Source organism: Ictalurus punctatus, chromosome 13 (genome assembly GCF_001660625.3).
Source record: "Ictalurus punctatus breed USDA103 chromosome 13, Coco_2.0, whole genome shotgun sequence".
NCBI lineage: Eukaryota > Metazoa > Chordata > Actinopteri > Siluriformes > Ictaluridae > Ictalurus > Ictalurus punctatus.
This window is the reverse complement of record NC_030428.2, coordinates 21,748,719-21,761,100: the sequence shown is the minus strand read 5'-3', so window position 1 is coordinate 21,761,100 and position 12,382 is coordinate 21,748,719. Positions and strand designations below refer to the sequence as shown.

The window sequence follows — 12,382 nt, the reverse complement described above, 5'->3', positions numbered from 1 at the left end:
TATTTTTTCATAAAATGGTACATTTACTCAGTTTAAACATTTGATATGTTTTCTATGTTCTATTGTGATTAACATATGGGTTTATGAGATTTGCAAATCATGCATTCTGTTTTTATTTACATTTGTTTACATTTTACACAGCATCCCAACTTTTTTGGAATAGGGTTTGTATCTTATCTTATTTTAATGAGATATTATATCACCTGATTCAAAATATGTGGGAAGTGTATGCAGAGTGCAAACATTTTCCCATTTTCTAGAGACATACTGTATACCATGCAACAGGCTGCATATTATTAATAATAGCTGATTCATGAATTTAATTTAGAGAAGTTATGGAGAAGAAGCCCAGCAAGAGCAATGCACCGTTTCAAAGCTGAAGTCTTTTTTTTCCTTTTCAGTCTTTTATACAAACCCTCTTTTAAAGTATTTTATACAATACTTCTCTGCATAAGATATCTAATGGAAATATAATGATGCTTTTTAAAGATATCAAAGGCTCAGTGGTATAATTCAGACATACTTCTGAAAATTCCATCACATCAATCGCCTTCTTTCAATAAAACACGCAGGACAACAAAGCACAACTCTCTCAATTGCATATTGAACTCTTGTCTGTTATTGTAGCCAGTGCACATCTCTCTCTACATGAGGTCCACTTTAGATAAATATAAACTATTACTTCATGAATTATATATCAGATGCTGCTGAAACCAAAAAAAATATGACTGTGATTATAAATGAATGAAAATGTTTCATGCAGAGAGCATGCTCATGAAATATTTATGACCAACAAAGGTGTACATGTGTGTATATCTGTTCATTTCCTGCCCACATAAAATTTGAGATCATGCTTCACCTATTTTTTTTTTTTTTTTTTTTTTGGATAAAGGCACCAAGTGCTGTCAGAAAACACATTTCAGTAAACAAAAACATAAAATTTCACAAGTAGATATCACAAATATGACAAATAGCTATTTTATCTGAAGCATATCACATTGTAAAACTAATGGAAAATTATTGGTAAAGGACTTACAGCTTGATTATCTGCATTCTCATCAGGGCCCTGTGTATAAACACTGGGTAGGCATAAAATGGGGGTCAAAAAGTGCATACATTATTTCCTACATACACATCACGATTTATGAAAGTAAAGTGCCATACGTGCCATCATGCTTACTCTTGACCATGAATACAGATGCTTGTATTAGTGTTGAAAAGTAATAAACTGACCAGAATGCTACAGTCAAGTCCAGAATTATTGGCACGGTTTAAGTAAGTGTCAGAAATTGGACTGCACTGACTCCAGATGTACATCCAAATCAACACATAAATGGTTAGAAGACAAAAATTCACTTTTTGCCAAAAACCATCAAGTCTTTGGATTTGGACCTTGCTGAAAACATGTGGCCTGAAAGGAAGATGACAGTCCACATGCACAAGCCCAACAATACAGTATAAAGAAAAAATCTAGATGGAGGACTGGTCCAAGATAATCTACAAGTATTTTCTGCTATGTTAGACCTTACAGATTCAAGAATGTATTTTCAAATGCACAGTAAAACAAGCAGTTACACTGTACAGTGACATTCCTACTATGTATTCCTTCCAGTTGCCAGCAAATACAATACCGATATTATAAACCAAAAACAAACAAACAAAAAAAACAAATGAGACTGTAATATAAAAAAATATGATATACTGTATAATACAGGTAGAAATGTGAAGTTGTAGTGCAGTATGTCAATTGTAGTAAACATGTGCAGCTTTTGATCTTATATCTTCATTTTCTTGAAAGGGGCCTAAAATAACTTTGACCATATGCCTTTCAATGAATTCACCACTGTCATGATTAAATTACAATGTTTCTGAATAGAGTTAAGTATTCTAATCAGTGTTAATTGATACCCAAGCATGATTATTTGTCATTAATTAAATGTGAAGCACTTCAAGGACCACAGCATTTTCCCCTCATGATTAAGAATGGATTAAGAGCCATTTTTCAATTCCTGAGAGCTGTCCTCTAAATTAGTGCCAGAATTAAACAGGCCATCCTAAGAGATCTAGCGAGCAACATCACCCTACTTATACACAGATGAGGTCTCAAATAAATAAAATAAGATCAATGATGGCTGCTTCGTATATTGTTATGAGATCAGGACTAAGGCTTCTGGACATGTACATGCTCATATTATTCTCAACTGTGTGAGTATGAAGATAAATATGTTTGTTTGTACATAAAGTTTTAGGATAGAATCAGGGATTTGGTACCTATCCATCAAAGGCAGGTAAAATTCAACATTAATTTACCAACTACTTTGGTAGACAATCTTAAGGTGTACATAAGAGAACATAGAGAACATCTGAATTTCTTCACTCAGCTTGACCAGTGTCCTACCTAGAAGATTATGATTTATATATGGTCTATACATTCTAATATCTAATAAGTTTAGCTAAGTCCTGTGTGGTTCTATATAGGTCAAATCGTGCCCTATATTCATATATACACACCCTGTAATAATTTATAGTAGGTTTGTTCCAACTTCAATTGTTTCCTAAAATATTCTATAAATTATAGATATAGGTATGCAGTTACATTTTTGGTAGAGTTGATTTGCCTAGTGAAAACGCATACTGGCGATTAAACGTGAAAAATACACTATATAGCCAAATGTTTGTGGACCTGGCCATCACAGCCATATGTGGTTCCCCCAAAACTACCACAAAGTTGGAAGCACACAATTGTATAGGATGTCTTTATATGCTGTAGCATTATACTTTGCTTTCACTGGAACTAAGAGGCCCAGACCTGTTCCAGTATGACAAGGCTCCTGTGCACAAAGCAAGCTCTATGAAGACATGGTTTGCCAAGGTTGGAGTGGAAGAACTTCAGTGACCTGCACAAAGCCCTAAACTCAGCCCCACTGAACACACTTGGGATGAACTACAATGCCGACTGCACCTCAGAACTCCTCACCTGACATCAGTGCCTGACATCAATAATGCTCTTGTTGCTGAATGGACACAAATTCCCAAAGCCATGCTCCAAAATCTAGTGGAAATCCCTCCCTGAAGAGTGACAGTTACAAAAGTTACAAAATAGTAACTAATAGGTCCAGAGATTTAATTACTCTGTAAGTTCCACTTTTATGTTCCACTCATATGTGTATCAAAATTATAGGACTAGTAATATTTTACTAGTTAGTTAAATGTACTAAACATAAAAGAAACATCATTATGGTGGTTCACAAATAAGTGTAAGTTACTGTTTGCCTTAAGGTTAAAACACAACCCATCTTTCATCAAAGATAAGAGCTGACACTAGCACTGAATCAGCATGTCCTGATTATAGTGCTAGTTTTTATGTACTGTCAAATTACGCTCCCAGCAATTATCGAATCAGCCTCTTTTCATGGAAGGATCACTCGCAGATCAGTAATTGCTTTTAATACCTTTTCGAGATGTCACACAGCTTTGATATCCTAATGCATGCTTGTTTTTCATATGTCTGCTAATGTATCTGTGATGTAAAGGAACAGCAGCAGTCTCAATAAAGTGTCAAAAACCTACTTCAGCCAGAGGGAGTTGCACCTTTATGAACAGTAATAAAATGCTGCCTTTGATAGCTCTCTTAATTATAGCTGGCTAATCCAATGCAAAATGTGGGACTCGGGGCTGAGCATCTTCCTAAAAGGTATGGAGACATAGATAGTACAGTAAAAAAAATGTAAATACATAAAAATAAATAAATAAATACATATTTTAAAATAACGACATTTTTACACACGCTTATACACTATAGATCCTCTGAGATTTAGTGTTACAACTGTTGAGGCTATATCAGAAAGGAAGCCATTTGCACATTTTTGACAGCAGCTGGATCACTGAAGGCTTCAAACTCATTAGAAGGCTTTCGTATTTTCTGCCAGACTAAGATTAATGATATGAACAGCAGGGTTTGTGAATCTCTGCGAGTCTCTCTCTCTGTCTCTCACACACACACACACACACACACACACACACACACACACACACACACACACACACACACACACACACAAACACATTCTCTCTCTCTCTGACCCGAACACTGACAGAAATCCTCTGACCTTTCCAAGCAGCAGTATGCTTATCTTAAGGACTGGCCCCAGGTCAGTGCTGGCTCTACTATAAATGGCACTGAATCTTCAGCTGACTCTCAACAAGCGCTCTTCATTCCCCCATGACCAAATGAAGAGCATGACTGCAGGATTAATGCCCAAACACGATCAAAATGAAGAACATTCACCTTGCTCTCACTTTGATTGAGTGTATTAAGAGACCTGAGCTCATCCGGACAGGTTGATTTACACAGGAGAAATCCTGACATTTCCCACTGCATGCTATCTCATACAGCAGCCAGGACTTACCCTCTAGTCATTTTATTGGTGCCACTACTTTTTTTAACAACAAATAAGTATCAGCTCATCAGCATGAACATTCAATATGAGAACTTTTATGTAAACGATGACCTGTCAAAGCTGCTGTTTTGTAAGAGAATATTTTTTCCTAATTTCGACTAAATAGTTCATTTCAATCTTGGCCTTTGCCCTTTGGTGAGTCAGATGTTGTTTATACATTATTAATGTAGTTGCTACACAGAGTCCAAATGAAATCTAGATTTCCCAATTAGTTTGAAAGACAATAGGCTGCATTGAGAGTGAATATAAAATAGACTGAATATCTTCAGAAATGTATTAACTAACTTAAAGTCAGCTCATGCTTCAGTAAAGTTTCTTTACAGAAGAGCACATCAAATTAACAAAATAAAATTACAGTATTATTTAATTAATTTTACACATCAAAATAGCAAATTAAAAGTGTGATTAAAAGAGCTTAAATCTACAAATCTGAATGCAGCCCACTGTAGAGATTTAACTGATAGGCTTGTTCCACAGGTGCATGTGCAATAATTGTTTATGACTCATTGAACAAGCATGAAAAACATTGTTTAAACCCTTTCCAATAAAGATCTGTAAAGCTTATTTGGATTTTGCAAAATTATCTTTAAAATACAGTCACCTGAAAAAGGGACATTATTTATAATGTGTGTGTATAAAGTAGTAGCATTTATGGATTTATGCAGTAGTACTAGTCGTATGTATGTAGTTTTACATTTAAACTTTAAAGTTTATGTAAACACAACACTTAACAGATATCTATATCTCTGCATGTGTTATGTCATCTATGGCATTAATAATCACTTCAGTAGTCACCCAGGATATCAGTGGAGTTTAGACTTAAAATCCTCACTCTCTACATACTACATAATTTCTTTGTCAGTTACACTGTAGTTGCTAAATTGCTAGTAGTTCTAGTATTCTAAATTGCTGAATAGTGCACCGTAAAGGAATAAATGAATAATAATCTGAGAGATCAGGGTTAATACTGAATCAATCTCAGGGAAGGTCTAGATCAAATCAATGATGCAGGAGTGAATGGGGTAGGTGTTTAATTTGCAAGAAGGATGAATGCAGACCTGGAGTAAATTCAGATTATGAGCCTGACATCAGTGCCAAGTATTCAAAAACTTGTGGACGTTCAGCTACATAAAATTCTGTGCTTAAGTACCTAACATGACTAAATGAAGACAACATGTGCTTGTTCCTTTGACAGTAATGATTTATAGCTCTAAATAAGATAGCTTGAAGTAGTTAAACTCTGTGCTACATGTTACCACAGAATTGAACTTGAAGTGGTGAATAGCATATACTTATGTCCTTTAAACATCATGGTATATTTTTATTTAGTAATATATATATATGTGTATATATATATATATATATATATATATATATATATATATATATATATATATATATATATATATATATATATATTAGTCTGTGAAAACTCTCCCTTTTCTGAGCCATGGTCTCTACCTCTATATTCTCTTGTCCAATGAGCTGTCACATGATTGCATAAACCACAACCACAACAGAGGATCTCCTGCAGAAGCTGCAATGACTTTGTTTAGAAAACTGGAGTCACTGAACTACAGTTTTTTTTTGTTTGTTTGTTTTTTGCTTTTTTCATATGTTTATTTAATCTGCTGCAGTATTTATGTACGCCTCCACCACTTGGTGGGTCAGGTTGTACGTATCAGTGTGTGAGAGTTTATCATGAGATTTCTCAAGTATGAGCAATTGAATATTTGTAAAATTTATATGTGATTATCATTGTAATCAGCAGATGAACTGATTAGACTTTGGAATTAATCTAAACAGGATCAAAGCCACAGCTAGAGCCACATGTTTTTTGAAAAGGTTTTGAAATATTTATTCTTCGGAAGCTCCAATCCTGTCTGAAGTAAAATTAAGGGTATTTCAGGCATACAAAATAATAACACGAAGGACTCAACTTGGTGTTGGTGGAGGCATTCCAATCAGTGCTGTTGGCATGGTTGGTCTGGACTACTTGTTTTTTCAAGTACTTTACTTAGTTCAGTCTTCTGAAATACTTTGCTGGGTCTGCAGCCAGGCCACGGTCCACCCCTGGATACATGTACATACTCACAATGTAAGTGACTTTTCTCTGCAATGAAAAAGCTCCATTCATTCTCAACAAGAGTTATGAAAACTGCTAGTGATAACATTTTATTCAGTCAACAGCTTGCCAAGTGACTCTCATCAACCATCACAAACTGACCATAATTACTCTTACAGTAATTCATTTTTATTAGATAATCTATAAACTGTTTATAGGACTGTTGACTGTGTGTAGAGGGTCTAAAGTGGCTGTCCTGATGTCAGAACTACAGAATGAGTACACCAACATGATCACAATAGGTGCAGATATAGTATTTTTTTTAAAAATAGATCACCCATGACAAACGGAACTGCTTCGTTTGGCTGCTTTAGCTGTGTTTTAATTTATAGGGAAAGCGCTCCCTGACGCACTTTTTGTGCTCATATCAAAAAGGCGTCTCCAGGTGATATGCACTATAACCATAATATTTTTCTCACATTCTGACCACTTCCACAGAATTACATGTACAGTATGGGCTGGCTATCATTGGTGGGGGATGGAGGAGGCTAGTGCAAAGACTATTATATTTTTCATTTTTTCACCTACAACTTTACATTGAGTATTTATACCTTCTGATGTTTGTGCAGTTTCAGGTTTAAAACAAGTACACAGTAAACGCACATTTGCAAATTTAAAGCATATTTTACAAAATAAAAATAATACATACAAAATTAATCCAGAGGAGTTGAGCTATGAGCAAGGCATGAAAGCTGACTAAATGCTTTGATGAGGATGAAAATGATGTAAATCATATTTTATGGCAGCGCTCAACCCAACCGAACACCTATGGAAGATTTTTGACAGAAGTGTTAAATTATTAAACCACAGACTGAGGAACTATCTTTTGGAAGAATGTATGTTCTCCAGTACAGTTTCACAGATGTGTAGATCAATGACAGAGGAGGACTAAAGCTGTTCTGATGACTCATTGTAGCTCAAAACCTACTTTATGTTGGCATTTACTTTAATTAGCCATTACTAAGTTTATTTTAGAAAGCCTCTGATAAAAGGTTTAGACCTGCAACTACGCAAAAAAGTAAAAAAATAAAATAAAATAAAATACACATCTTTCTGTATCTGCAAACCTCCCAAACCTCCAACTAGTTTTAATCCAATCTAATCAATACACTGGCCTTTGATGTAAACCAGTCTGAATCAGGAAAGTAAGATCTCTGATATTTCATTCAAACTGTGAGAAAGCTATCACTTAATCAGTTAAACAAACTCAGCATGTGACAGGACATCTAACCAGCAATATTTTATTGCTATAGGAACATTTAATTTCCTCGGGAACATGTAATTGCCGAAGGAAACATTTAATAACTGCTGTGTAATATTTCATTCACAAGTGTTAATGCTGATAAATATTCTACTTATATGCACCTCAAAAAGTGAGAGCAGTACAGTTTGTCTACATTGTGTGTGTGTGTGTGTGTGTGTGTGTGTGTGTGTGTATGGGGGAGGGGGGGGGGGGGGGGGGTTGGGGGTGCATGTGTGGCTTGAAGGCCTAGTTTTCTCAATCTGTGCATAAAATATTAGCAAATTTGTATTCAGACCACTCTCAAGGACACTTCTCAGAATGGGTCAGAAATATACCACAGTGCAGCTTTAAGACATTGGCCTTTACATATACACAGAGGAATTATGGGTAAGAACTCAGAGAGTTGAGAACAAGAGACTCTCTTTTAAGACCCAGGCTATATGATAGACAAACTAGAAGGTTCTTTATATATATATATATATATATATATATATATATATATATATATATATATATATATATATATATATATATATATATAATTACTATTATTTTTTTCATTCTATGTACTAAAGGAATAAAATATGACAGGTACAGTATTATAGAAGTATAATCAACTCCTTATGTGGTATAAAGTAGAGTTAATGAATAAAACACAAATGCATTCTTTTCCAATAAACACATAACAGCGCATCATGAATTGTTTTATTTTTCTCATACTACAGCAATTTCACAAACATTACAATGCTTTATAATTTATTAATGAACAACATGGCATACTTTTAACCATTTATCATTACATTTAATGTCATGAAATGTCCATGAGACAAGTTAGTTCCTGTTATCAATTAAATTATAACAGCTATAAACTCTCATTTCCTCACCAGCCTCTCTTGTTCTCTCTGTTAATAAGACATCAAAAGGGAGCCTGTCATGTTACAGAAAACCAGAAGACACAGTCCTATGTCCTGAAGGCTTTGCCAAGTCAGAATATTTTTTTACTGGTAATTGCAAAACCCCGAAAAGAGAGATTCCTTCCATAAATGTTAAATAAACATTCTCCTTACAGAAAGCTTCACTATATCAAGGGTTATATTTTTTCTATTGATTACATAACATGTCTTTTTTATTTATTATTATTAGTCTTAGATTATGTGGCTTGTCTGCCATAAACATCCCTGTAAGTTGTTACTATAAAAGGATAACATATTAGAAGAAGTGCATTAATACAAACCTATGATTTGAATTACAGCCAGAACTACAATGAGAGATGCTTTTATAGAAAATGAATCAATATCTTCTGACCAATCAGATTCAAGAAATCCACAGCACTGTGGTATAACCAGTCTGTACAGGATTTTGCTGATTTTTTCCTGATTGTTACGGCCAAAATGTCTGATTTTGCTGCGGCTTTTTTACTTGAATTGCTGAAATGGCAACTGCATGAAACTGTTTTGCACAGTGTTTTGCAGTGGTGTTTGTTGGTAAATTAAACCTTTTAGCTGTACTCATGTTCGATGCACGTGACTCAAAGAGGGCTCTGACTGAACGCATGTTGTGATGATGTCACATGATGCGTTAAAAAAAAATTCTGCTGAAAATCTGCAGTAATTTAGAAAAATTGCAAGCTCCTCCGAATATTATGGAGTTTGCTTGAGTTTGTGTTCATTCATCACAAAATCGTGAAATCCTGGAGTGACTATATAACCAAGTACAGTCGTGCTTTAAAGTTTTGAACCCTTTAGAATTTTCTATATTTCTGCATAAATATGACATAAAACATCATCAGATATTCACACAAGTCTAAAAGTAGATAAAGAGAAGCCAATTAAACAAATGAGACAAAAATATTATAGTTGATCATTTATTTATTGAGGAAAATTACCCAATATTACATATATGTGAGTGGCAAAAGTATGTGAACCTTTTCTTTCAGTGTCTGGTGTGACCCCCTTGTTTAGTTGCAGTTATTGCTGCACGTTTCTGGTAACTGTTGATTAGTCCTGCACATCAGCTTGGAGGAAATTTAGCACATTCTGGAGTACAGAACAGCTTCAAATCTGGGATGATGTGGGTTTCCTCAATCAACTGCTTGTTCCAAGTTCTACCACAACATTTTTATTGGATTAAGGTCAGGACTTTGACTTGGCCATTCCAAAACATTAACTTTATTGTCCTTTAACCATTCTTTGGTAGAATGACTTAGGGCTTAGTGTCATTGTCCTGCCTCTTTCTCTTCAGATTCAGTTCCTGGACAGATGCCCTGACATTTTCCTCTAGAATTCATTTATATAATTCAGAATTCATTGTTCCATCAATGATGGCCCAGATGTAGCAAAACAGGCCCAAACCATGATACTACCACCAGCATGTTTCACGGATGGTATAAGGGTCTTGTACTGGAATGCAGTGTTTTCCTTTCTCCAAACATAATGCTTCTCATTTAAACTAAAATTTTTATTTTGGTCTCATCTCTCCACAAAACATTTTTTAATAGCCTTCTGGCTTGTCCACGTGATCTTTAGCAAACTGAAGGGCAGCAGTGTTCTTTTGGGAGGGCAGTGGTTTTCTCCTTGTAACCCTGCCATGCACACCATTGTTGTTCAGTGTTCTCCTGATGAAGAACTCATGGACAATAACATCAGCCAATGTGAGAGAGGCCTTTAGTTGCTTAGAAGATACCCTGGCTCCTTTGTGACTTCGCAGACTATTACATGTCTTGCTCTTAGAATGATCTTTATTGGTCAACCACTCCTGGGGCGGGTAACAATGGTCTTGAATTTCCTCCATGTGTACACAGTCTGTCTGACTATGGATTGGTAGAGTCCAAACTCTAGAGATGGTTTTGTAGCCTTTTCCAGCCTGATGAGCATCAACAACTCTTTTTCTGAAATCTTCAGAAATCCCCTTTGTTCATGTCATGATACACTTCCACAAACATGTGTTGTGAAGATCAGACTCTGATAGATCCCTGTTCTTTAAATAAAACGGAGCGCTCACTCATGCCTGGTTGTCATCCCATTGATTGAAAACATCTGACTCTAATTTCACCTTCAAATTAAACTCCTAGAGGTTCACATACCGTTGCCACTCAGAGATATGAAATATTGGATTATTTTCCTCAATAAATAAATGATCAAGTTGAATATTTTTGCCTAATTTGTTTAATTGGGTTCTCTCTACTTTTAGGATTTGTGTGAAAATCTGATTATGTTTTAGGTCATATTTATGCAGGAAATGCTAAAGAGTTCACAAACTTTCAAGCACCACTGTATATAAAGAAAATAATATTATACATACACAAAGTATTGTATGAAGCCTACTAAATCTTTCTCAAACATAACCATTTCCTATAAAGCTGCTGAACTTTTCAAATGCATTAACATTATTTTTAAGAATCTGTCACTCAATCTGTAACACTTTCATAGCCCAATGCATTTGCTATTACAATTCACCACTTACAACATCACAGGCTTTGTGCAAAAGCCGTTCATAATTGTCAAGCCAAAAATAGGTCAGGAGAGGTAATAAAGAATAAGCAGGTTTGATCCTGGGCGAGAAAATGGGGACAGGTTCAGAATGATAGAGAAAGGGACAAAGTTTGGTCTGGAGGGGGCAAATTTAACTGATGATTGATTGTATTCTTAATAGATTGAGACAAATTTGATAATATTTTGGTTTAGGTTAGAGCTCTGTTCACTTGCCACCAGAGAAAAAAAGGTTTAGCTGTGGATTGAGAAATAAAAAATGAAAAAGCCTTATAAAATATGCCAGCTTTCCCAGCTTTCAGCAAAAGCTGGCATTTTTACAGGGTCCTAGTTATTTGCTAATGATAAAACTCCAGACCTTTTCAACACTTTTTCAGATCGCTTTTTAACCTTTCTAGATCAAAGCTTATCATCATGAAAACTGAAAATATGAAATGTAAATAACTATGCAAATATTTATAATGATCTATATTACTTTCACAACAATGTTTGTTTCTGGATTACTTTTCCAGGTCTGGAATTGAGTACCTGTAAATTCCATGCTTTACTAGCCTTTACAGACATGTATAAAAACTTGCCTGTGTAAGATGAATTTTTTATAATTACATTAGAGAGTAAAGAATCCATGTTCCAAGAGCATTTTAGTTTAAGGTGAGTACAAGAAAAGGTTAAATTAGGTTGAGAGCGTAATGACAAAGTGGGATTAGTTTGTGGAAATAAGCAATAAGTTTTTTAAACATACATTGAATCCAGCTTTTGAATTGCCAGGCAATATACAGTATCTGACAGGCAAGAAACTATGTCTCCTTATCCTGAGTGTTGCATGGTAGTAGTCCACATTATTTGTTCTCATTTGTTTCTGCTTACAGATCCTCGGACACCGAAATGATCAGAGTTTCGAGTTTGACCTTTAAGCATATATTTTACTGACAGCTGCCATAATGTGAAGAGAACTTAAAAATCACTGACTCTACCTGTACCTGAGATGAAGGGTCACTGAGAACTCCTTATATGTGAATAAAGACCATTTTATATGGCATAAGTGAACAGAGACAGTCTGTCTCAT

At 35.0% G+C, this 12,382-nt stretch overlaps 1 protein-coding gene across 1 annotated transcript in view; it reads right to left on the bottom strand.

Moving 5' to 3' along the window:
* The window catches only part of tcerg1l (transcription elongation regulator 1 like), a 101,295-nt gene that overhangs the window by 52,953 nt on the left and 35,960 nt on the right, over positions 1 to 12,382 (bottom strand). The gene's annotated exons all lie outside the window — the stretch shown is intronic.